Below are 23,846 nucleotides of genomic sequence, written 5' to 3'. Positions count from 1 at the left end.
TTGAGGAATGATGGAAAAAGCTGTGTTATATGATTGTAGTGGAATGGACTTGTGCTACAGAAAATGACAAAGAGAATGACCCCAGAAAAACCTGGAAAGACTAATGAACATCAGTGTATAGTGAAGTAAGCAGAGCTGGGAGGACATTGTGCATAGTGACAGCAGTATTGTTCAGTGAGCAATTGTCAATGATGTAACTACTCTCAGCAATGCAATGATCCAACACAATCCCAAGGAACTAATGAGGAAGCTTACTATGCACCCCCATAGAAAGAACTGATAAAAAGAACACTTGTGGATTGTACATATATAACCTGCGTGCAATCTTGTGGAGGAGGGAGAAAAATTTAGAACTCTAAATTTTATGAAAATGAATGTTGAAAACTACCCTTACATGTAACTGGAAAAAATAAAATAAATGTTTGTTGCTTAAAAAAAAAAATGGAGAGAGAGAGACAAATGGATGAAAACATAAACCTAATTCTCACAATTTAAAATGTAGATGGATTAAACAATGCAATTTTTTAAAAAATGACAGTTTGGATAAGAAAATGAAATCCTACAATCTGTTGCTTATAAGAAATACATTTTAAAAACAAAAATATACATAGAATAAAAATGAGAGACTGGAAAAAAATTTGCTATACATAAAGTGAATCCAAAAACCAGGAGTTGCAATCATACAATCAAAGCAAAAATAAATATTCTGAAAAAGGGTGGTGGGGAATGGGAGATAAAAGAACAACCTACATTATACTGAAAGGAACCAAAGATAACAAATTGGTATCAGTATTAAATTTATATGTTCCAAATGTCTTTGCATCTAAATTCATAAAGGAAACAGTAATGGAGCTACAAGAATACAAAGATAGTAACATAATAATGCCAGAAGATTTTTTTGTTTTGTTTTGTTTTTTTTTTTTGCGGGGCAATGGGGGTTAAGTGACTTGCCCAGGGTCACACAGCTAGTAAGTGTCAAGTGTCTGAGGCCAGATTTGAACTCAGGTACTCCTGACTCCAGGGCCGGTGCTTTATCCACTGCGCCACCTAGCCGCCCCATGCCAGAAGATTTTAATGTCCCTTTCTCATTTTTGGATAAGACTAACAGAAAGGTAAACTAAAGAGAAAATATAGAATTAAATAAATTGTTGGAAAAACTACAGATAATAGCTTATACATCTTTTAAATTGGATTACAAAAGATTATACGCATTTCTCAGCACCACCTGGATCTTTTACAAAAACTCATCATGTATTCAGTCACAGAGATACTGCAAACTAATATAAAAAGGTGGAAATAATAAAGACATCCTTTAGAGTTCATAATACAATATGGTAATTGATTCAGAGACTAATAAAATAAAAGGCAAAGACCCAAAATGAGACTCAGACTCAACAATAAAATCCTAAATAATAAATGGGTCAAAGAACAAATCATAGAAATAATAATTATATGAAAGAAATTAATAATGATGAAACATACCAAAATTTCTGTGATGCAGCAAAAAGAGTCCTCAGGGGAAAAATCATATCCCTATAAATATACATTAACAAGATAAAAAAAGAGGATTATTTCACTGAATTTGCATTTTTTTAAAATTATAGAGATAACAAATAAACTTAAAATAAGGACAAAGGAGGGTGATTGAAAATTAGAAGAGAAACATAACGGGAGGGAGAAGCCAAGTCTTTAAAAACACTGATAAAATGATGTTATATTAAGCCACTATGACTAAAAATTTAAGGGCAGAAAATCTAATCGATAAAATAGCAAATGAGTAAGCTGAAATTATAAGAAGAATTGGAAAAAATAAATCATAACAGATTATGCACAGATACACCCTAAGATAAAAAATTTGAAAAAAAAACAACAAAAGAAATTGAGAAACACCTTCAAAAATGAAAAATTCCTGAGGGCAGCTAGGTGGTGCAGCACCGGCCCTGGGATTCAGGAGGACCTGAGTTCAAATATGACCTCAGACACTTGATACTTCCCAGCTGGGTGACCCTGGGCAAGTCACTTAACCCCTATTGCCCCACAAAAAAAAAAAAAAAAAGAAAAGAAAAGAAAAAATGAAAAATTCCTAAACTGACAGAAGATGAAACAAAGATCTTAAGTAACCCTATCTCAGGAAACGAAATTGAAATAGCTGCAAGGGAACTAATAAAAAACTAAAACAAAACAACAAAAAACCCTGCTGTTCCTGAAAGATTCAAAAGAGAATTCTATCAAACTTTTAAAGGACAATTAGTATCCATACTATACAATTTTTTTTTTAATTGAGAAAGTATCCTACCAGAATCCTTTTTTGTGACAAACACAATCCTAATACCTAAAAATCAAGGAAGGATAAAACACAGAAGGAAAACTACAGACCAATATCATTAACGAATACAAATTTTAAATGTTTAAAAAATTCTGTCAAACAGACTACAGAAATGTATCCAAGAAATAATTCATTAAAGCCAAGTTGGAGTTATATTGGCAATGAAAGAATGGTTCCACATTAGGAAAACAATCAACATAATAAATCAAATTAAAAACAAAAACATCCAGAACTTATAATTAACCTACTCAAGACATCTTATTTCCCAACTCAGTTATAGTCATTTTAGATTTCTGACTTCACCAAGCCTCCAATACAGTTCCTTGAGGTCAGGGACCATCTTTATTTTTCCTATTTTTATCTCTAACAAATAACACAGTGCCTGGCACATGGTGGGCATTTAATGTTTACTATTAACTATTGATGTGTTTATCTCAATAACAGAAAAAGCCTTTGACAAAGTACAACACTCATTTATGTTTTTTTGTTGTTTTGTTTTGTTTTTTTGCAGGGCAATGAGGGTCAAGTGACTTGCCCAGGGTCACACAGCTAGTAAGTGTCAAGCGTCTGGGGTCGGATTTGAACTCAGTTACTCCTGAATCCAGGGCTGCTGCTTTAACACTGCACCATCTAGCTGCCCCCACTCATTTATGTTTTAAAATAAAACGGGGGAAGCTAGGTGGCGCAATGGATAAAGCACCAGCCCTGGATTCAGGAGGACCTGAGTTCAAATCCAGCCTCAGACACTTGACACTTACTAGCTGTGTGACCCTGGGCAAGTCACTTAACCATCATTGCCCTGCAAAAATAAAAAATAAAAATAAAGCAGCCCTACAAAGTATAGAAATAGAGGGACTTTAAGAACAAAAATCAAGCATTACAGGAAATGGGGTGTAAAACAAAAATTTAACTATATCTACTAATCTGAAAAATTATATAATTGGACTTATATTAAAAAGTATAACTATATGAAAAATTTTAAGTTTAGAAAAATTATAATTTGGGCCATAAGTCCTGCCGCGGTCACCATCCAAATGTGAAGATATTTTAACTTACTTGGGGCTAATTTATATGGGGGCCTAATCTACCTGGAGGACTAATCTGGGGACTTTTGACTGGCTGGCTATCTGACTGCTATTAATTTCCTAAGACAATCTGTTAGGGCCTTTTAAAAATTTTCTCCACACTGCTCCGTTCCCAAATTGATAAGCAAAAGATTAAGAAGCCTCTTAATTAAATAATCAAAGAAGAATTTATTTATAAAAATCAATGTAAGGGTTAAGAAAGGCAAATTATACAACCTGTCTGCTTTTAATATAAGGGCTGTTGCCACCTCTTGCCTATGGGTATGCTGTCCACTGCCACCTCTCTCGTTTTCTCCAACCGCTTTGTACCGTCCCTCCAGTATATATCTTCCTTCTCTCCCCTCAAACCTCAGGCTCCCTGCGCCCCCCGCACATGCCGAGTTAATCCGCTGGCGCTGCAGCCAGGTGGGGGCTCGAGTGTCCTGTGCGCACCATACCCAGGGCTCCGTGCCCCCTGCTGTGCACCTGGGACCTCTGCACGGGCTACAAGCCTGGGATCTCTGGGATAGATCCCCTCAGGGTGGAGGGAGCTAGGGCTTTTTCCCCCAGCAGTCTGACCTGGCGTCCTGTAAAGCCCATGGGGCTTTTTGGCTCAGCTGAAGCGGAGGGGCACCAGCCCCTCTTGCACAGAAAAAAAAAAACCCATAGGTCCTAAGGTTTTTTAATCTTAGCCCAAAGGCAGGGTCCCCAATAAATAAATTTCCACACGGGATATACTAGAGTCTTTTCCAATAAATACAGGAGTAAAGCAAGGATGCCTACTTTCCCCACGATTATTTGATATACTTCTGGAAATGCTATCAATAGCAGTAAACCATGAGAAAGAAATTTAACCCATAAAAAGAGGCAAAGAAGAGGCAAAAGTATCCTTATTGGCTGATGATATAATGGTATATTTGAAAAATCCCAGGGAATCAGCAAAGATACTAACTGAAACAATTGATAGTTACAGCCAAATTGCCAGTTTAAAAAGAAAAATCAACCTTCAAAAATTAACTGCATTTCTATATAATAAAAGTAAAATTCAAGGGGCAATAAAAGAAAAAAAATTCCATTACAAATAACTACAAAACGCATAAAGTGTCTGGGAGGGAGGGGTCAATCTACCAAAACACACAAAAGACATATAGATTTACTTACAAAATGATCCTTAAAAAAATAAAGAACTGGGGACGGCTAGGTGGCGCAGTGGATAAAGCACCGGCCCTGGATTCAGGAGTACCTGAGTTCCAATCCGGCCTCAGACACTTGACACTAGCTGTGTAACCCTGGGCAAGTCACTTAACCCCCATTGCCCTGCAAAAAAGAAAAGAAAAGAAAAGAAAAGAACTAAAATAATTGGAGAAATAAGCCAATGCTTGTGGCTAAGCCAGTGCCAACATAACAAAAAAAAAAAAATTACAACAGTACCAAAGTTTATACTTCTAAAAATATAACAGGGGCAGCTAGGTGGCGCAGTGGACAAAGCACTGGCCCTGGATTCAGGAGGACCTGAGCTCAAATCCAGCCTCAGACACTTGACACATACTAGCTGTATGACCCTGGGCAAGTCACTTAACCCTCATTGCCCTGAAAAAATAAAAATAAAAATATACCAGTCAAATTATCAAAAGGATACTTTATAGAACTTAATGAAATAATAATAAAATTTATTTTTAAAAAAGATCAATAATGTCAAGATATATGAGGAAAAGAGGTAAAGACAAGAGTTTATTAGCACTTCTAGACTTCAATCCATTCTATAAAGCAGCATGTAATCCAAACTACCTGGTACTAGTTAAAAAATAGAGAGATAGATCAATAGAACAGACTAGACAAGGGAATATAAAAAATAATAACCCAGTGTCTCATAAAGCAGAAAACATAGATTATTTAGAAAAGTACTCACTATTTAATTAAACAAAACCTTCTGGGCAAACAATAAAGTTGCCTGAAAAAAATCAGGCTTAGCCCAAGAAACACCTTCCATGGTATTCCACAAAATGCTATAAATGGATATGTGAACTAATATTAAAGTTAATACTATTTTTAAAAATTATAATAGTAACAGATAATTTACCAGTTATAGCAATGGGTAGAAGGGTTATTCTTAACCTAACATGAAAGAGAAGCAAACTTGATTACATGAAATTGAAAAGTTTCTGCATAGACAAAATTAATGCACCACGGATAAGGAGGAAGGGAATAAACATTAATATAACACCTAAGGGTTAGGCACTGTGCTAAGCACTTTATCAATATCGTCTCATTTGATTCTCACTACAACCCTTGGAGGTATAAGCTATTATTAACCCAATTTTACAGATGAGGAAACTGAGGCTAACAGAAGATATATATAACTTGCCACACTGCCTATGTGTCTAAGGCTTGATTTGAACTGAATCCAGGTGCAACACTGCATCCAGTGAGCCACCAGCTCCTTTTAAGATAAGGAGGAAAGTAGTCTAATGGGAAAAAAATCATTATATGAAATTTCTCTGATAATGGTTTGGTATCTAAGATATATGAATAATTAACAAGTATATTTAAGACAAAAAGCCATTCTCCAACAGATAAATGATCAAAGGATATGAACGAACAGTTCTCAAAAGAATTGTGAAGTATTCTCAATCACATGAAATAATTCTCCAAATCACTAATAAAGAAATGCAAATCAAAATAATACTGAAATTACACCCCATGCCCTAAAAACTGGCAAAGATGACAAAAATGGCAATAGTCAATGTTGAAGGGGTAGTGGGAAGATAAGCACACTAATACACTGCTGGTGGAAGTGTAAAACAATACAATTATTTTGGAAAACAATTTGGAATTATGTAAATGTCCCTTTGACCCAGAGATTCTATTACTAGTTTTATACCCCAAGGAAACCAATGATTAAAAAAAAAAAAAGTGGGGCAGCTAGGTGGGGCAGTGGATAAAGCACCAGCCCTGGATTCAGGAGGACCTGAGTTCAAATCTGGCCTCAGACACTTAACACTTACTAGCTGTGTGGCCCTGAGCAAGTCACTTAACCCTAACTGCCTCGAAAGAAAGAAAGGAAGAAAGAAAGAAAGAAGAAAGAAAGGAAGGAAGGAAGGAAGGAAGGAAGGAAGGAAGGAAGGAAGAAAGAAAGAAAGAAAGAAAGAAAGAAAGAAAGAAAGAAAGAAAGAAAGAAAGAAAGAAAGAAAGAAAGAAAGAAAGAAAGAAAGAAAAGTCCCCATCTATACCAAAATATTTATAATAGCATTTTTCGTGATATCAAATTACTAGAAACAAAACAGATGCTCATAGATTTAAAAATGGCTCAAATTATGGCACATGAGTTTAATGTGATATTTTAGGGCTATAAAAAATGATGAATGTGATGAATATAGAGAAATGTGCAAAGATCTCCATGAACTCATGAAGAATTGAATAAGAATCAAGAAAATAGTATGACTAAAACAATATGACATAATAACTACAATCAACCTACACACAAAACATGAATGTTGTAAAATTATAAAGAATAAATATGGCTTGAAAGAAGAGATGAGATGCTAATTCTAACCTACTTCTTTGAGGAAATTTTTTCAATATAATGATCAGTTGTGCTGATTTTTTCCCCCTTTCTTTTGGTTTAAAAAATACTACCCTAGGCAGCTAGGTGGCGCAGTGGATAGAGCACTGGCCCTGGATTCAGGAGGACCTGAATTCAAATCTGCGCTCAGACACTTGACATTTACTAGTTGTGTGATCCTAGACAAGTCACTTAACCTTCATTTCCCTGAAAATAATAAAATAATAATACCTTTATATTGGGGGAAAACTGCTAATATAAAAAGATATTAATGAAAACATTTTAAAATGTTCAAAGAACAAAGAATAGGCCATCAATGTTGAACAGGACTATGAAAAATCAAGCACACTATTGTACTGTTGGTAGACCTGTAAATTGGTCTAACCTTCCTGGAAAGCAATCTAAAATTATGCTAGGAATGTGACTAAAATGTCAATACCTTTTGATCTAGATATCCTACTACTAGGAATATACCTAAAGGAGGTAAAGGGGTAAAAGATAGAAAGGCCCCACAGGCACTAAAATATTTACAAATGCTCTTTTTATTTACAAAATATTGATACTAGCAAAGATCTGGAACAAAGAAGTCCACAAAGTAGGGAATTCTAGACCATGATAATCAATATAGAGGTGAAGCCAAAATGGCAGCAGCAGCAGGCAACAGTTCAGCAATCCTTCCCCTCAACCCCAAATTCTTCCAAACAGCCTTAAAAAATGCACCAGATGAATCCCGAAGGGGAAATCCAGAAAAGTCACAATGAGGCATTATTCCAAGCCCAGATTTGAAAACAGAGACTGACTGAGAGGTACTTGGACACTAGGTACAGCATCAGACCAAGAAAGCTTTATCTGTTGCTAAGACTGAAAGCCAGATCAGGAACTTGAAGAACTCGGTTTTTTTAATTAATTTATTCATTCATTCATTCATTCATTCATTCATTTATTTATTTTCAGTGAGGCACAGCTAGTAAGTGTTAAGTGTCTGAGGTCGGATTTGAACTCAGGTACTTCTGACTCCAGGGCCGGTGCTCTATCTACTGCCCCCCAAAAATGTTATTATAAATGAAATAAAAATGCTTGAGGAAAATTTCAAAAAGATTTGAGAGGTACAGAAGAAAGAATGAGAAAGGGAATTGAGTTACATTTTTTAAAATTTACATATAATTGGGAAATATTTAATCAAATTAATAAAAATATATTTTAAAAACCAAATATTTGCAAAAAGCTATCCCCTGCTGTGCATACCCTTTGACCCAGAAATACCACTTTTGGGTCTTTTTCCCAAAGAGATCATGGAAAGGGGAAAGGGACCCACATGTACAAAAATATTTATAGCTGTTCTTTATGTGGTGGCAAGGAATTGGAAGTTGAGGGGGTGCCCATCAATTGGGGAATGGCTGGACAAGTTGTGGTATATGAATACAATGGAATACTATTGTGCTGTAAGAAATGATGAGCAGGTGGAGTTCAGAGAAACCTGGAGGATCTTGCATGGGCTGATGATGAGTGAGATGAGCAGAACCAGAAGAACATTGTACACAGTATCATCAACATTGAGTGCTGATCTACTGTGATGGACTATATTCTTCTCACCAATGCAATGGTACAGAAGAGTTCCAGGGAACTCATGATAGAAGAGGATCTCCAAATCCAAGGAAAAAAAAAAAAAGAACTGTGGAGTATAAATGCTGAATGAACCATACTATTTCTTTTGTTTTTGGTGCTGTTGTATTTTTTTCTATTTTGAGGTTTTTCATCATTGCTCTGATTTTTTCTCTTGTAACAGGACTAATGCAGAAATAGGATTAGTGTTATTATGTGTGTGTGTGTGTGTATATATATATATATATATATATATATATATATATATATATATATATATATATATATATATATATATATGTAAAACCTATATCAGATTACCTGCTGTCTAAGGGGGGGGGAGAAAAATCTGAAATTGGAAAGCTTGTATAAACAAAAGCTGAGAACTATCTTTACATGTAACGGTAAAAAAAATACTTTATTAATTTTTTTTAAAAAGCTATCCCCTGTAACAAAGAATAAGAAAAAAATTTAACAAAACTAATGTTATCTCATTTTGACATGTTATTCACACCCATAGTTTCCTACAACAAAGAACTGAATACTGTTTTACCAAGCTTAGCACTGAATAGATGAAAAAACATATCTCCCTCCCTTTTTGCTGTCAAAATGAGATAATGTATTAAAATTTTTCTTATTCTTTGTTATAGGAGATAGCTTTTAATAAATATTTTTCACTTATTTGATTAAATATTTCTCAGCTACATGTAAAATTTTTTTTAATTTAAAAAATTTTAAGTACCAAATTTTCTTCCTCCCTCCTGCCCCATTCTTACCATTTGAGAAGGCAAGCAATATTGATTACACATGTGAAGACATGCAAAACCTTAGCCATGATTGCATATATATTTGTATATCTAATACACAGCTACAGATAAGGTTATATCTAAAAATATGTATATATAAAATAGATACCTCTGCATCTATATAAATTAAGGTGATATAGAAACCAAAACTAAATCTCATTCTAGCTCCACTCCAGAGTGAGCTCTTTTTTCCTGAAATCGCCTAGCATTTCTGGAGATCACTTATTTGGTGCTTCTCACTTATGCCTTCTAATACTGTTTTTAAATAAAATCATGGCATCTTTCTAGTAAAATTACATATTCTTGGGGCAGCTAGGTGGCGCAGTGGATAGAGCACCAGCCCTGGATTCAGGAGTACCTGAGTTCAGGGCCGGTGCTCTATCCACTGCGCCACCTAGCTGCCCCTATATATATATTCTTTAAACATAGTAGGTTCTGTCTCCAAAACTTGTCATTCCCATAGCAGCTAACACAGTGCCTAGACGTTCTAGTTATATCTCCCTAAGCTCTAAACTCTTCAAGCTCTTCAAGTAGAAATCATCTCTCCCATATCACTTGGCCTTGTACAGAGTACACAATGAGTAAGCAGTTATTACAGCTAATTTTTCCAAAAATCCTATTAAAAACAACCAAAAAAAATTCTACTTATCAAAACTCAAAAGTTTCTATTAAATGAGTTATGATCAGAATCTATGGAGGTAGTATACCCACAATGCTAAGCATGGATTACTCCCACATTTTGTCATCTGCCAATTTGCAGGACATGAAGTAAAACCTCAAAGTTGTTTTGATTAGCATTTCTCTTATTATTTGTGATTGGGAGCATTACATATCATTGTTAATAGTTTGATATTCTTTTGAGAACTTCATATCCCTTTTGCACTTATCTACTGGTGAATGGTTTTTGGTCATATATCTACATCTGTATGTATACACACATTGTTTATATTATATTAGATACCAAACCCTAACAGGGAAATTTTATGACAAAGATTTTTTCCCATTCAACTGCTTTCCCTTCTTATCCTAGGTGCCTTAATTCTATCTGTATGGAAGCTTTTCAGTTTCCTTTTATCTTTTGTAATTGCCTCTATCCTTTTTTTGATAAACTCAAAGACCACAGCTTTTGGGACAAGAATTCAGTATTTGACAAAAACTGCTGGGAAGACTGGAAAACAGTATGGCTGAAACTCAGTATAAACCAACATCTCATCTTATACCAAGATAAGATCAAAATGGGTACATGATTTAAACATAAAGTGTAATACCATAAGCATATTAAGAGAGCAAGGAATAGTTTACCTGTCATAACTATGGAGAAGGAAAGAATTTATGATTCAAACAAGAGATAGAGAACATTATGAGATGGAAAATGGACCATTTTGACTTTATGTGTGTGTGTATAGATGTATATAAAATAGGTATACATAACCTTTTACTATTGCCAAATTTTTCACAACCTCCACATTCAGTTACATGACCCTATATCGGGACACAACCCACAGTTTAAGAAGCTTTGATTTGGGGGCAGCTAGGTGGCGCAGTGGATAGAGCACCGGCCCTGGAGTCAGGAGGACCTGAGTTCAAATCCGGCCTCAGACACTTGACACTTACTAGCTCTGTGACCCTGGGCAAGTCACTTAACCCCAACTGCCTCACTTAAAAAAAAAAAAAAGAATCTTTGATTTGGAGCATTTTTTATATGACTATTGATAGCTGATTTCTTCATCTGAAAACTGCCTGTTCATATCTTTTGACCATTTATCAACTGGGTAATGACTTGTATTCTTACAAATTTGACTCAGTTCTCTATGTATTTAAGTAATGAAGCCTTTATCAGAGACACTTGCTGTAAAAAATTGTTTCCCAGCTTTTTACTTTCCTTCTTGGTTTTGTTTGTATATTTTATATACCTATATACCTTGGATCATGTAAAAATTGTTCTGGCATCAAGGGATTGAGAGTGGGAAAAGTTTAAGAAGCCCTGGATTAGAGAAATGCAAATTAAAACAATTCTGAAGTAGCACCTCATACCTATCAGATCAGTTAATATGACAAAAGGAAAATAATGTTGAAGATGTTAGAAAATTGGGACACCAATGCACTGTTGGTGAAGTTGTGAACTGATCCAATCATTCTGGAAAGCAATTTGGAACTATACCAAAAGGGCAATCAAACTGCATGCCTTCTGATCCAGCAATACCATTACTAAGTCTGTATGTCAAAGAGATTTTTAAAGAAAGGAGTTGGGGAGGACTCATTTGTACAAAAATATTTATAGCAGCTCTCTTTGTAGTATGAAAGAAATGGAAATTGAGCGGATGTACATCAATTAAGGAATGTCTAAACAAACTCTGGTACATGATTATAATGGAGTATTACTGTGCTATAAAAAATGATGAGCAGGATGGTTTCAACAATCATATCTGTCAGTTCTTTCAGTACCTAAGAATGTAGTTCAGGGCAGCTAGGTGGTGCAGCAGATCAAGCACTGGCCCTGGATTCAGGAGGACCTTAGTTCAAATCTGGCCTCAGACACTTGATACTTACTAGCTGTGTGACCCTGGGCAAGTCACTTAACCCTCATTGTCCTGCCCAAAAAAAAAAAGAAAAAAAGAAAAAGAATGTAGTTCATCAGGGTCATTTGATCTGAACTCATTAAGAAGTACTTTCTTACTAATCACTTTACTTTTACAGGGTTTTAATTCTTTATTAGCCTAGACATATTTGTCTTTTCTAAATCAAAGAACATTCTCTTTGGCAGAGAAAATAGAAATGAGTATCTCTACCTCTTCTTCTCCCTTGTCAGTTATCATTGTTTCATCCAAGCTAAGTAACAGTCCATTGCTTTCTTTGATCCTATTTTCCCCAAAATAACAATAAAATTTGTTGTTGTTGTCCTTAGCTTTCCATACCAGCCACAGTTCATTAAAGCTTTAGTACTTCTAACACTATTTTCATAAAATTTTACTAAGCATTTAGGTATTCATCCTCTGTTACTTGACCTTGTTTTCCACACTATATATCTTTTTTTTTTTTTTTTTGCGGGGCAATGGGGGTTAAGTGACTTGTCCAGGGTCACACAGCTAGTAAGTGTTAAGTGTCTGAGGCTGGATTTGAACTCAGGTACTCCTGAATCCAGGGCCAACACTTTAACCACTGCGCCATCTAGCTGCCCCCATATCTTTTTAAAATACTAATCTGGTTGGTCAAAACTGACCTGCTTGCTGTTCATCACACACAACATTCTACCTCCTGTCTCTATGCTCATATCTGAAATGCATTCCCACCCTACTTCATACAATCTCCAGCTTCCTTCAAATTCAACTTAGTAACTCTTCATATGGGAAGCATACCCCTATCTCCACAGATGCTAGTGACCTTCCAATGAATATTACTTTATGTATAGTTTCCATATATTTTATTTTTACTTATTGGTCTACATTTTTTCCCCCAACAGAATGCAAACTCCTGTAAGGCAGGGATTGTTTTGTTTGTCTTTTTATTCTCAAAACCTAGCAGAATGTCTGGTACATTGTAGGCACTTAATAAATGTTTGAACTGGAGACTGAATTTATACAGAGGATCATAAATCTAGAGCTGGAGGAGACATCTAGTCTAACCTTTTTGTTTTACAGAGGAAGAAACCAAGGCCCAGGGAAGTTAAATGAACTGCCCAAGGCCATAGGTTGCAGCTGAACCACACTGTTCTTTCCACTATGCCACTTTCAACTTCTATCGGTGAGTTCCCTCTTCATCCACATTGGTCCTTTTGCACAAGTTTCTTAATCTGGGGTTGATAAACTTCAATGGCAATAATAATTAATTTTTATTTTTAATAACTTCTACCTGAAATTTAAAATTTCCTTCAATCATGAATGTAGGCGCTAAGCTTAACCAGTCAAAAGGATTGGTAAGACAATAAAAGTTAAGAATTCCTGCTTTAGACAATTCCCCTTTTTCCAACCTGATTTTCATCCTTGAGAAATTCTTTATCCATCCTGGGGTACCTGACCCTTTGGAATTTTGGACCAAGAGGTCCTCTATGGTTCCTCTGAATCTTATGACATCTGCTCTATCCAATTCTAGGGTATACATCAGATTTTTCCCCAACTTTCCTCTCCTCTATCACAAAATCCAGGAGGGAATGATAAGTTCCCTTCCCTCAGCAATGATTAGTGGAGTGAAATTTAAAAAAAATTTTTTTTTTTTGCGGGGCAATGGGGGTTAAGTGGCTTGCCCAGGGTCACACAGCTAGTAAGTGTCAAGTGTCTGAGGCCAGATTTGAACTTAGGTACTCCTGAATCCAGGGCCAGTGCTTTATCTACTGCGCCACCTAGCTGCCCCATATAAGGCTTTTATTAATAGCCAATAGTGCTAGTCACTGCATTCCCTAATCTTGCCTAAAATCGTTACTGAAAAGGCAGAAAAAACACAAACATATTCATTTCTTGAAAAGTAGTACATAAAAGTATTTAAGGGAGCACCAGCCCTGGATTCAGGACTCCCTGAGTTTAAATCCAGCCTCAGACACTTGACACAACTAGCTGTGTTACCCTGGGTAAGTCACTTAACCCTCATTGCCCTGCAAAAACAAACAAACAAACAAAAGTATTTAAGGGGCAGCTAGGTGACATAGTGGATAGAGTACTAGCCCTGGATTCAGGAGGATCTGAGTTCAAATCCAGCATCAGACACTTAACACTTACTGGCTGTGTGACCCTAGGCAAGTCACTTAACTAACTGCCTCACAAAAAAAAAAAAAAAATATATATATATATATATATATATATATATATATATGCTTAACCTGATTGCTACTATACTCATAACTATTTAAGAAGTAATAGAAGTAAAATCAAGTTTTAGTGAAAAACTGCCTCAAAAAGATAAAATAACATACCTCTTCATCCTCATCCACCTCTTCCTCTCCTCCCCTACAAAAAAATCACCCCAAAACCCACAAAGAACTGAACCAATTAATTTAAATATTACTCTAACTTCTTCTGAGGACTTGGGTAATGATTTGGTGGCCAAGGCCAAGACATTACATTACATTAAAAAACAATGGGGGCAGCTAGATGGTGCAGTGGATAGAACACCGGCCCTGGAGTCAGGAGTACCTGAGTTCAAATCCGGCCTCAGACACTTAACACTTACTAGCTGTGTGACCCTGGGCAAGTCACTTAACCCCAATTGCCTCACTAAAAAAAAACCAAACAAACAAACAAAAAACAACAATGAATTCTTCATAATTGTCTAGGGCAACCTGAAGCCCTTGATATTTAGAGGGGACAAATTTCTCTTACTCAAAACCAAATCCTCACTTCCATCTTTCCTGCCCTATTATTTTCTATTCATCGATGAAAAAGTACTAGGATTGTGGATAGGAGATATCCCAAAAATTGAATCATGAACTTAATAAAAATACATAAGAAATTTTCTTTCATAATCCTTAGATCATATAGGTGATTTATTTCGTTGCTTTTAGGGCCTTTAGACCTTTAAAAAAAATTCCCCTTAAAAACAGATTCCTACATTATCTCCATCTTAGACATTCTATTTTGAAACTATGGGTAGCCTCTAACTATCCCAGATATAATACCTACTTGTTTCAAGAATCCTTGATTTCTTGTGATTTCACTACTGTTAGAGAACACAAATCATCAGTAGCTGCAGGAGCTAAAGATTTCACTGCCCTCTGACCAACTTCTTTAACAGCCTCTCCAAACTTTTCCTGGCTGATCTTGATACTCCAAATATATAATCTACCAAAAATTATACTGGAATATTTTTCACCTGGGTGGGACTTGCAGGATCTGTAGCTCCTTTGAGAATGCAGGGCAGACCACTTCCTACTAAGACTTCAGAGTAGGCCTTTAGTGTAACATTCATAACAACCCAACAAAACACACCCTTATCGTTTAGGAATAAGTATGTTTGATACATCTCATATCTTCGATTTAAGCTTTTACTTTGGCCCTTCAAGCTCAAGGGTGAAATCATCCAGTCTGTGTCTCAGATCTCACTGAGAGCATCACATTTCCAGAGGGAGCAATGAAAAAGGAAAAGCAGTTATTAAGAGCCTGCCATATGGGACAGCACTAAACGCTTTACAGATATTCTCATTTGATTCTTCAGGTAATAAAATTCTAGGCTCAAGGAATTTAAATAAGAAATATGAATCCATTTTAGCAGAGTTTGAAGAATTTTTTTTCGAGTATTTTGTACTGCCTAGTCAAAGGGAAGTCTTTTACTCGGGCTAACTACAGCTCTGGGCAAAGGGGATACAATGGGATTTGTGTGGTGAGAGATCTCTATAACTGGAAGGGGGTTCTCTGTCTAATCGGGGCAGGGGTGCATGGATGGCCCTGGAGGAAAGATGCAGCCTTACCCAGCAGCCTCGGTACTAGGGCGGGCTAAGCAGCAGCTGAGGAGGAAGATGAAATAAGGGGGATGGGGGAAAGAGCCACGGCTTAGGGTGGGGGAAGGAGCCACGGCTCGGAGAGGGGGAAGGTACTGTTTAACAACCTCTGTAATCACCTTCGGGATTTGCCGCATGCTTGTTGTTTCCGAGGTTCTCTCCCACGCCCCCATAGCCTGACCACGAAGAGGACCGGGTTATAGGTGGGAGGCGGTGACACAATTATACATTAACTCTAGCCTAGAATGCGAACACGCGCTCTTTACATGACGGCGTTTCAACTGCTCTACGCAAAGAACGTGCGCTGACATCTGAACGCTGTCGCATTCATTTAAACAAGGTAGAGGCGGTGAAGAATGTTAGTTAAGGGTCTTCATTAAAAAAAAAAAGTATAAACTAAGTCAGGGAACAGAGCGTGCGCAGTAAGGAGAACGAGGTTAATAGCAGAGAGCGTGCGCAGCATTGAGACACAATTGACTGCGTGAGGACAACGGGCATGCGCAGCGCGACCCAGAACAAGGCGCACGCGCACTGATGGACCGCAACCCGCTGGTGGAGAGGGGGGAAAAAAAGAGAAGAGAGATCACCTCAGAGTTACGTCAGGAAAGGCCGTGTTTTACTGGGAAGCTAATGCCGACTACGGACCCCAGAAGTTCTCAGAGAGCTAGAGATTTGGCGGTTACTCACCGACCCTTAGCTCGGAGTCGGACCACAGGCCTAGGTCCGCTGACGCTTAGCTCGCGGGCGCCGCCGCCGCTGTGATTCCATCCATCTTGAATTTGACGTCATCCCACACCAGGGATGAGGTCATCGCAGGCAGAGCTCGTCACGTGCGCAGCGTTCCCATTGGCCGCCTCACGCCCGGGGGGAGGGGAGGGAGCTGTGGCTAAGGCCAACTTGGCTTGCTGCCTTAGGGTTTAAGGGACTAGGGGGCGGGGGGCGAGGGTAGACGATGTGAACAGGGCACGGAAAGTGGGTACTTGCTCGAGTTTGCTAAACTTAGGGAAAGAGACTAGAGGAGGCAGTTTGTGCTGAAATCAATAGCTGAAATCTGCTGCTAGCGACTAGTAGCCCTGGACCTGAGACGACTCCTGCTGCTTGTTGCAAGGTCTTGGCCACTGTATCCTGCCCTCTTGCCCAAGCCCCTGCAGTTTACGCCCCTGAACTCGTGGATTTCAGAGGAAAAAGGCCCCGCAATCCTTTTCGAGGATTGGAGTTACTTGTGCAAATTTTTTTTTTCCCCGTTGAGCAGCTGGGCCCACGGAATGATGTGGTGGATTTTGTGTCAGACTTGGAGTCAGGGATACTTGGGTCGAATCCTACCCCTGCCACTTTAAACAAGGTCGAGGGGCGAATCATCACTCAGGCTCAGTTTCCTAATCTGTTAAAAGGGAGTGGGGGGTGAAATAGTACTAGGTGGCCTTAGAAACCCCTTACAGCTGTAATTCTATGATCCGACTGGAGTGGAAAAGCTGCTCCTAGAGGTCCTCTCCCTTACCCCGCACCAAAAACAGATAAAGCTTCTCAGGCGATTTCAAAAGGAAAACAGAAATAAGAGGCTTTGGAAATAGTTTTGAGGCCGTATAACATGCGATGCATTCCCTGAACCGCAGACAGCTACTGTGTCCCGTTGCCTCCCACCTCCACCGCCATGAAAGGTGGATTGGGGTGGGAGAAAGATTTCCAGTTCTTGTTGGATTGCACTGGTTGACAACTTTCTAAGTTACCTCCTACACACAAACATTCAAAACTTTATAGGAATATTTTCGATTTTGTTTATGCACTAGAATGAGACTAACTTGAATCGATAGTTAACCTCAAAGTATTTATTAAGCACTTGACATGCATACTGAGTTCAGACACTTAACACTTACTAGCTGTGTGACCCTGGGCAAGTCACTTAACCCCAATTGCCTCACTAAAAAAAAAAAAAGATCGACAGAAGACAAGGAAGTTTAACATCTGTGGGCTGTTTGATTATCCTCCACAAGTGAGTGTATCATGAGAAAGGTTTAATGACTGAATGTGTGTACACTGGAACCAAGTAGTATGGATTCCACTTTAGCCATTTCCCTTTAAAAAATGACTACCTTACTACAATTATTCCTCAACATGAAAATAGTAGAATTTTAATGATATGCATACTCTTCTTGAAAATTAGTAAATGAAGGCAGACATTTGTTATTATATCACAGAAATATTATATTCATAGCTCTATCCTACTTGCTGAATGTAAAAATGGCTAAAAAATTAAAGATATGATACAAAGTCATTTTGCTAACATTCTAGACTGGCTCCTTTCTACCTAGGCAATGCAATTAGTTATAACTTTTAAACACTGAGTTGATGTTTTTTTCTTTCTATTTTTTTTTTTTTAGGCAATGGGGGTTAAGTGACTTGCCCACGGTCACACAGCTAGTAAGTGTTAAGTGTGAGGCCAGATTTGAACTCAGGTACTCCTGAATCCAGGGCCGGTGCTTTAACCACTGTGCCATCTAGCTGCCCCCCTCATTTATTTTTCAATTAAGAAAGATCTATTTTCTTTCCCACTCACATTTTCTCTCCCCGTCCCATTGGAAAAAAAGAGAAAAAAAGCCCTTGAAACAAATACTTATAATAAAACTAATTCCCCTTAGCCATATTCAGAATATATTGAAGTGTGTACCCTAAGCCCATCACCTTTCTGTCAGACAGTAGGTAGCAGGTTTCATCATAGGTCTTTTGGAATCCTCATTGGTCACTGCACTGATTAGAGTTATTATATGAACTATTTTCCTGATTCTGCCTACTTCACTCTGCATCAGTTAATATAGGTTTTGCCAGGTTTCTCTTAACCTATCCCCTTCCTTATTTCTTTTAGCACAATAGTCTTCCATTCATTCAGGCCTACATGCCACTTCCTGGCTTTCTTTACTCATTCCATCTCAAATTAAATTACCATCTTCTTATCTTATTGGGACCCAGGTCTCCATTTCTTTTACCAACACATCCAATCATGCTGCCTCTACTTGGACCATTTTCCCCCCACTGTTAACTTGAACTCTGCTCCTCAGTTCCTTACTTCTAATTAGTCAGATTTTGTTTTATCTTGTAAGAGTCAAGTCCTTTAAGCCACTTCCAGCATTATCTTATCAGCCATCCTCTATTCAGCTCATCACCTCTTGACTGGTAAACTGGATTCTACTCCTGGGACCCTTAGTTCTGATAGGTCAGCTTTTACTTTATCTTGCTGGAGCTTAGGCCTACAGTACATTTGTACTTGGATACCTCACTGGTTACCTGGAAATCATCCCTCAGACTTTTAGCTATGATAGGTTATTTTTTAGCTCCATATGTTATAGCCCAGGTCTTCATGTCATATACAGTTTACAATAACCCTGGTGCCAAATATATTTGTACTGTCAACTCTCAGTCACCTGGACTCTGGCATTGGTTTCAAGCTGCAACAGCCATGCTACTTCAGTCTGTACTATTATCAGTCAAGGGCAGCTAGGTGGTGCAGTGGTTAGAGCCCCTGCCCTGGATTGAAGGGGACCTGAGTTCAAATCTCACCTCAGACACTAACTGTGTGACCCTGGGCAAGTCACTCAAGTCACTTAACCCCAATTGCCTTAAAAAAATCTGGGGCCATCCCCAGTTGTCCTGATGTATATCTTGCTATTGTACCCAGATAGCTCTTACACAGCCTTCCCTCACTTAAATTCAATTTACTGCAAGTCATGATATCACCTCCCAATGTCATGGTCCTCTTTGAGAAGGAAGGACAAGCAACTTACCAGTCAGCTGGTAACTTGAACTCAACTAATGTGTCTCTTTGCTCTTAAGAGTCAGTTTTTGCCTTATCTTGCCAATACCTAGGCCTTTGTTCTATTTCTTGGCTGCTTTGGCTATGCTGCCTCTGGGAGGATGATAACCCCCTGATTGGTAACCTGAAATCCAATCCTACCCCTCACCTCTGATAGGTCAGCTTTTGCTTTATCTTGCCAGGCCAGTCACTTCAAGCTTCATTCACCCTTTCTTCCTCTACTTGGATCCTCATCTATTCACTCAGAAACTAAACTTCATTTACTGGGTTCTTCAGCTCTGATGGGTTAGTTTTTGTCTGCCATCTATGTACTTGAAATATATGCACTTCATGGGATAGCATCAAAATATTTATAGGAAATATTAATTGGATTACAGGGAGAAACAGTAAAATAGTTGGGAATGTCATTGTGCCCTTTTGGACAAAGACAAAGATAAATAAGAATTCCTTTTTTCTTTTAAAAATATTTTTATTTAAATTCTATCCCTCTCCCCTTATCTTTCCCCCCCCAGATGATAAGCAGCCAAATATAGGATATATATGTACAGTCATGTAAAACATTTCCATATTAGTTGTGATTAATAAGAATTCTGAAAGGAAAATTTATGGACCCCCTTGGAATTTGAGAACAAAGAACCATGTTTAACATACTGTTCAAAGAGAATTTATGGCCTGCACAACAACAATAATTGGAGAATAGAAAAATTTGAATTCATGATGGCAAGTCTCATCAAAGAAACAAAAGAGAATATAAGTGATTGGGAGTGTAAATACACAGAAGTAAATCTGGAAGAAGAGAAACAAAAATCTCTAACAGTAAAAGAAAGCATCATATCCATACAAGCAAAACATACTGTTGTCAAATATAGGACACAGAGACGATTTAAGACATTAAGTTCCCCCAGAAGATCATGACAAGTTAAAAAAAAAACCTAAACATTATAATACAGCAACAATACAAGAAAATTGCCCAGAAGTTTTGAACACGGAAAATAAAGATTGAAAGAAACTACAGATCACCTTCCGGAAAAAAACAAAACAAAACACTATACTACAAACTTCAAGACACAAGGGGGTTAAATTTAACAGTTTCACTGAAAACCACAAATTCTCCAAGTGACCAGGAGAAATACCTTCAAATATAAAGAAATGGAATAGTGTGTTCTGAAGAGCAAAGGTAAAAATGCAGCCCAAGGTGACATACCCTGAAAGTCTGAACCTTACCATAAATAAAAGAATATGGAGATTCAATTAAAAAAAAAAAAAGAGGCGTGCAAAACATTCCTAAAAAGAAAACCAGACGTGAAGAAATCTGAAGTGATTTTTTTCACAGACACCCCAGACAATAGAAATATGAAGTAACAAATAGAGATTTCTTTTGAAATGTACACAAGGTGACAAGAATGAAAGCAGAAGTCAAATAAAGTGATGGTGGAGAAACAGGTCTGAAACCTCATGACACCACACCAACATGTAAATCAGTAATTTTTTGTTTGTTTTGTTTTTGTGGGGCTAAATAAGGCAGCTAGGAGGCATAGTGGATAGAACACTAGGCTTTGAATCAGGAAGCTTTATTTTCATGAGTTCAAATCTGGCCTCAGACACTTACTAGTTATGTGACCCTGGGCAAATCACTTAACCCTGTTTGCTTCAGTTCCTCATCTGTAAAATGAGCTGGAGAAGGAAATGGCAAACCACTCCAATATCGTTGCCAAGAAAACCCCAATGGGGTCATAAAGAGTCAGACGTGACTGAAAAAATGACTGAACAACAACAAAATTACAGAGTGGGAGAGCATACAAAAGTCAGCAGGGAGGAAGAAGAGAATAATGTACCTTAATCAAGTTAATGGCTAACAATGAAGGGAAAATAATTACTGTAGTCTCTCAAGAAGAACAGTATGTACAGGAGAATGAGTGAGGAGTCAAGGGAAGGAATGAAAATGAAAGTGATGTCTTATTTCAGTGGTGGGAGAGGTACTACTGATGAATCCTTCTTTGGGGAAGTAGATAAGGACCATACAATGATTATTATCTGCAGGGCCTAGAGAGACCATTCATTCAGCCTCCGGAGAAAAGGAATCAGAGTCCCTGAGAGCAATTGACATCTATAAGAGTGGTGGGGTGGATAAAGTACCGGCCCTGGATTCAGGAGTACCTGAGTTCAAATCCCACCTCAGACACTTGACACTTGCTAGCTGTGTGACCCTGGGCAAGTCACTTAACCCCCATTGCCCCGCAAAAAAAAAAAAAAAAAAAAAGAGTGATGGGGCATAGACCCAGGGAGAAGATTTTAAGGCAATAGGGAAAAATGACCAACAGGAGGGCAAAGCTTGATAACATAATAAGGGACACAGGAACAATCCTACCATGGGATAAGATACTCTCCATCACTTATAGGAATTGTTATTTCTGAGCAGAAAACAACAGAGAAGAAGTGGGTCAGAATTTAAGATCTTTAAGACAACAATATTGTAGAAAAGGGAACTCAAAATAGGTACAAAGTTTAATTCTATGACAATAAAAGATGGACTTGTTTTTCAGTTGTTACTCGACCTCATTTGGGGGTTTCTTGGCAAAGTACTGAAGTGGTTTGCCATTTCTTTCTCCAGCTCATTTTACAGATGAGGAAACTGAGGCAAACAGGGTGAAGTGACTTACACATAGTCACATAGCTAGTAAGTGAGACCAAATTTGAACACAGGGGGATGAGTCTTCCTGACTTCAGACCCCAGCACTCTATCCACTGGGCCAGCTTATTGCCCCTAAAAGATTGACTAAATATAAAGGTTATGAATAAAAGAATAAAAGTCCAGGACAGACAGAAAGGGAAGATAATTAAAAGAATGAGAAAAATAAATCCTTTTTAGAAAAAAAGTGCTGAAAATATAATGAACAAAAAAATTTGAAGGGAAGGAGATGAAATGAAGTTCTATGAGGAGAAAAAAAGTGGGGAAGATTTAACTGCATAAAATCAAGAAAGAAAAGGGTTTCAGGTTGAGGGAAAATAGTGCCAATAAGAATTGAGTTACCTTAAAATAGATTAAGCTAAAATGACTAATGACACATATTACTCTTTTTTTTTTTGGCGGGGCAATGAGGGTTAAGTGACTGCCCAGGGTCACATAGCTAGTAAGTGTCAAGTGTCTGAGGCCAGCTTTGAACTCAGGTCTTCCTGAATCCAGGGCTGGTGCTTTATCCACTGTGCCACCTGGCTACCCCCACATATTACTCTTTTTTTTTTTAGTGAGGCAATTGGGGTTAAGTGACTTTCCCAGGGTCACATAGCTAGTAAGTGTTAAGTATCTGAGGCTGGATTTGAACTCAGGTACTCCTGACTCCAGGGCCAGTGCTCTATCCACTGCGCCATCTAGCTGCCCCATATTACTCTTTTTATAGAAGAGGTGGAGAGTGGGGGGGGGGGCAGAATCCTGTTTTGGGGGGGAAAACTTAGAAAAATGGAGGAAAGCAGCCTAGAAGAAATTTGTCTTAGACCAACACCATATTCAGTATTGTAAGTGGATAGATAACCTTACTACTAAAGATCACATTATTAAACATGTAGAAGATAAGCAGATTATATATCTCCTATAGGTATGGATAGGAGATACACTCAACCACCAAAGACAGAATAGAGACAATTACAAAATATAACTGATTACATGAAACTGAAAAGCTTCTGCAAAGACAAAATTAATACACCTAGGATAAGAAGGGAAATGATAAAAAATATTTTATCAAATTTCTCTGATAAAGTGAGTTCTGATGACTGTCAATGTACTACTAATAAAGATCTCTGTAATGAATGACCCTTGGAATTATTCCTGACATGATCCAATCAAACTAGCTGAATGGATAACAAGCCAAGTTTAGACCACAAGTACCGTAAGGTCATGAGACACTGACCAAAGCAATGACTAAAGTTCCTGGCACCTCTGCAGATGGAGTAGAACTGGCAACCCTTCTTCTGGGGAGAACAAAGGCCAAATCTCTGAATTTTATGCTTCAGTCATGGGGACTTCCTTGCCATAACTTCTCTTAATTAACTAGCCATTGCTTAAACTTGGGATTCCATAGCCAAGTGGCTGGCTGCCCTCATATCCTGATGAAAATGGAGCCATACTTCAGAACTTGAACACAAGGGCTTAGCTGAGGAATCTCATATTTCAATGGGAAATTTTCTTCTATCCCCCTAGAGCTATGAATGTTGACCAAGCCTAAGACTAGTGCCCCTGGCAGCCACACTTCTGTGGACAGG

General features: G+C 37.8%; 1 protein-coding gene across 5 annotated transcripts in view; it reads right to left on the bottom strand.

Moving 5' to 3' along the window:
- The window catches only part of ZBTB21 (zinc finger and BTB domain containing 21), a 58,004-nt gene extending 41,435 nt beyond the window's left edge, over window positions 1-16,569 (bottom strand). The window contains exons 1-2 of one of the 5 annotated variants that reach the window (XM_043995686.1): window positions 16,472-16,552; window positions 1,483-1,533 (exon numbers count right to left, since the gene is read on the bottom strand). The gene's annotated coding sequence lies outside the window, so the exon portion shown is untranslated. Of the gene's footprint in view, window positions 1-1,482; window positions 1,534-15,903; window positions 15,988-16,471 lie in introns of those variants that run through there. The other 4 variants (XM_043995683.1, XM_043995684.1, XM_043995682.1 and 1 more) reach the window with 4 other exon arrangements.
- Window positions 16,570-23,846: the final 7,277 nt, after the last annotated feature.

The sequence above is a fragment of the Dromiciops gliroides genome, chromosome 3 (genome assembly GCF_019393635.1).
Source record: "Dromiciops gliroides isolate mDroGli1 chromosome 3, mDroGli1.pri, whole genome shotgun sequence".
Lineage (NCBI taxonomy): Eukaryota > Metazoa > Chordata > Mammalia > Microbiotheria > Microbiotheriidae > Dromiciops > Dromiciops gliroides.
Note: the sequence above shows the minus strand (reverse complement) of the source record. Positions and strands in the feature narration are given on the sequence as shown.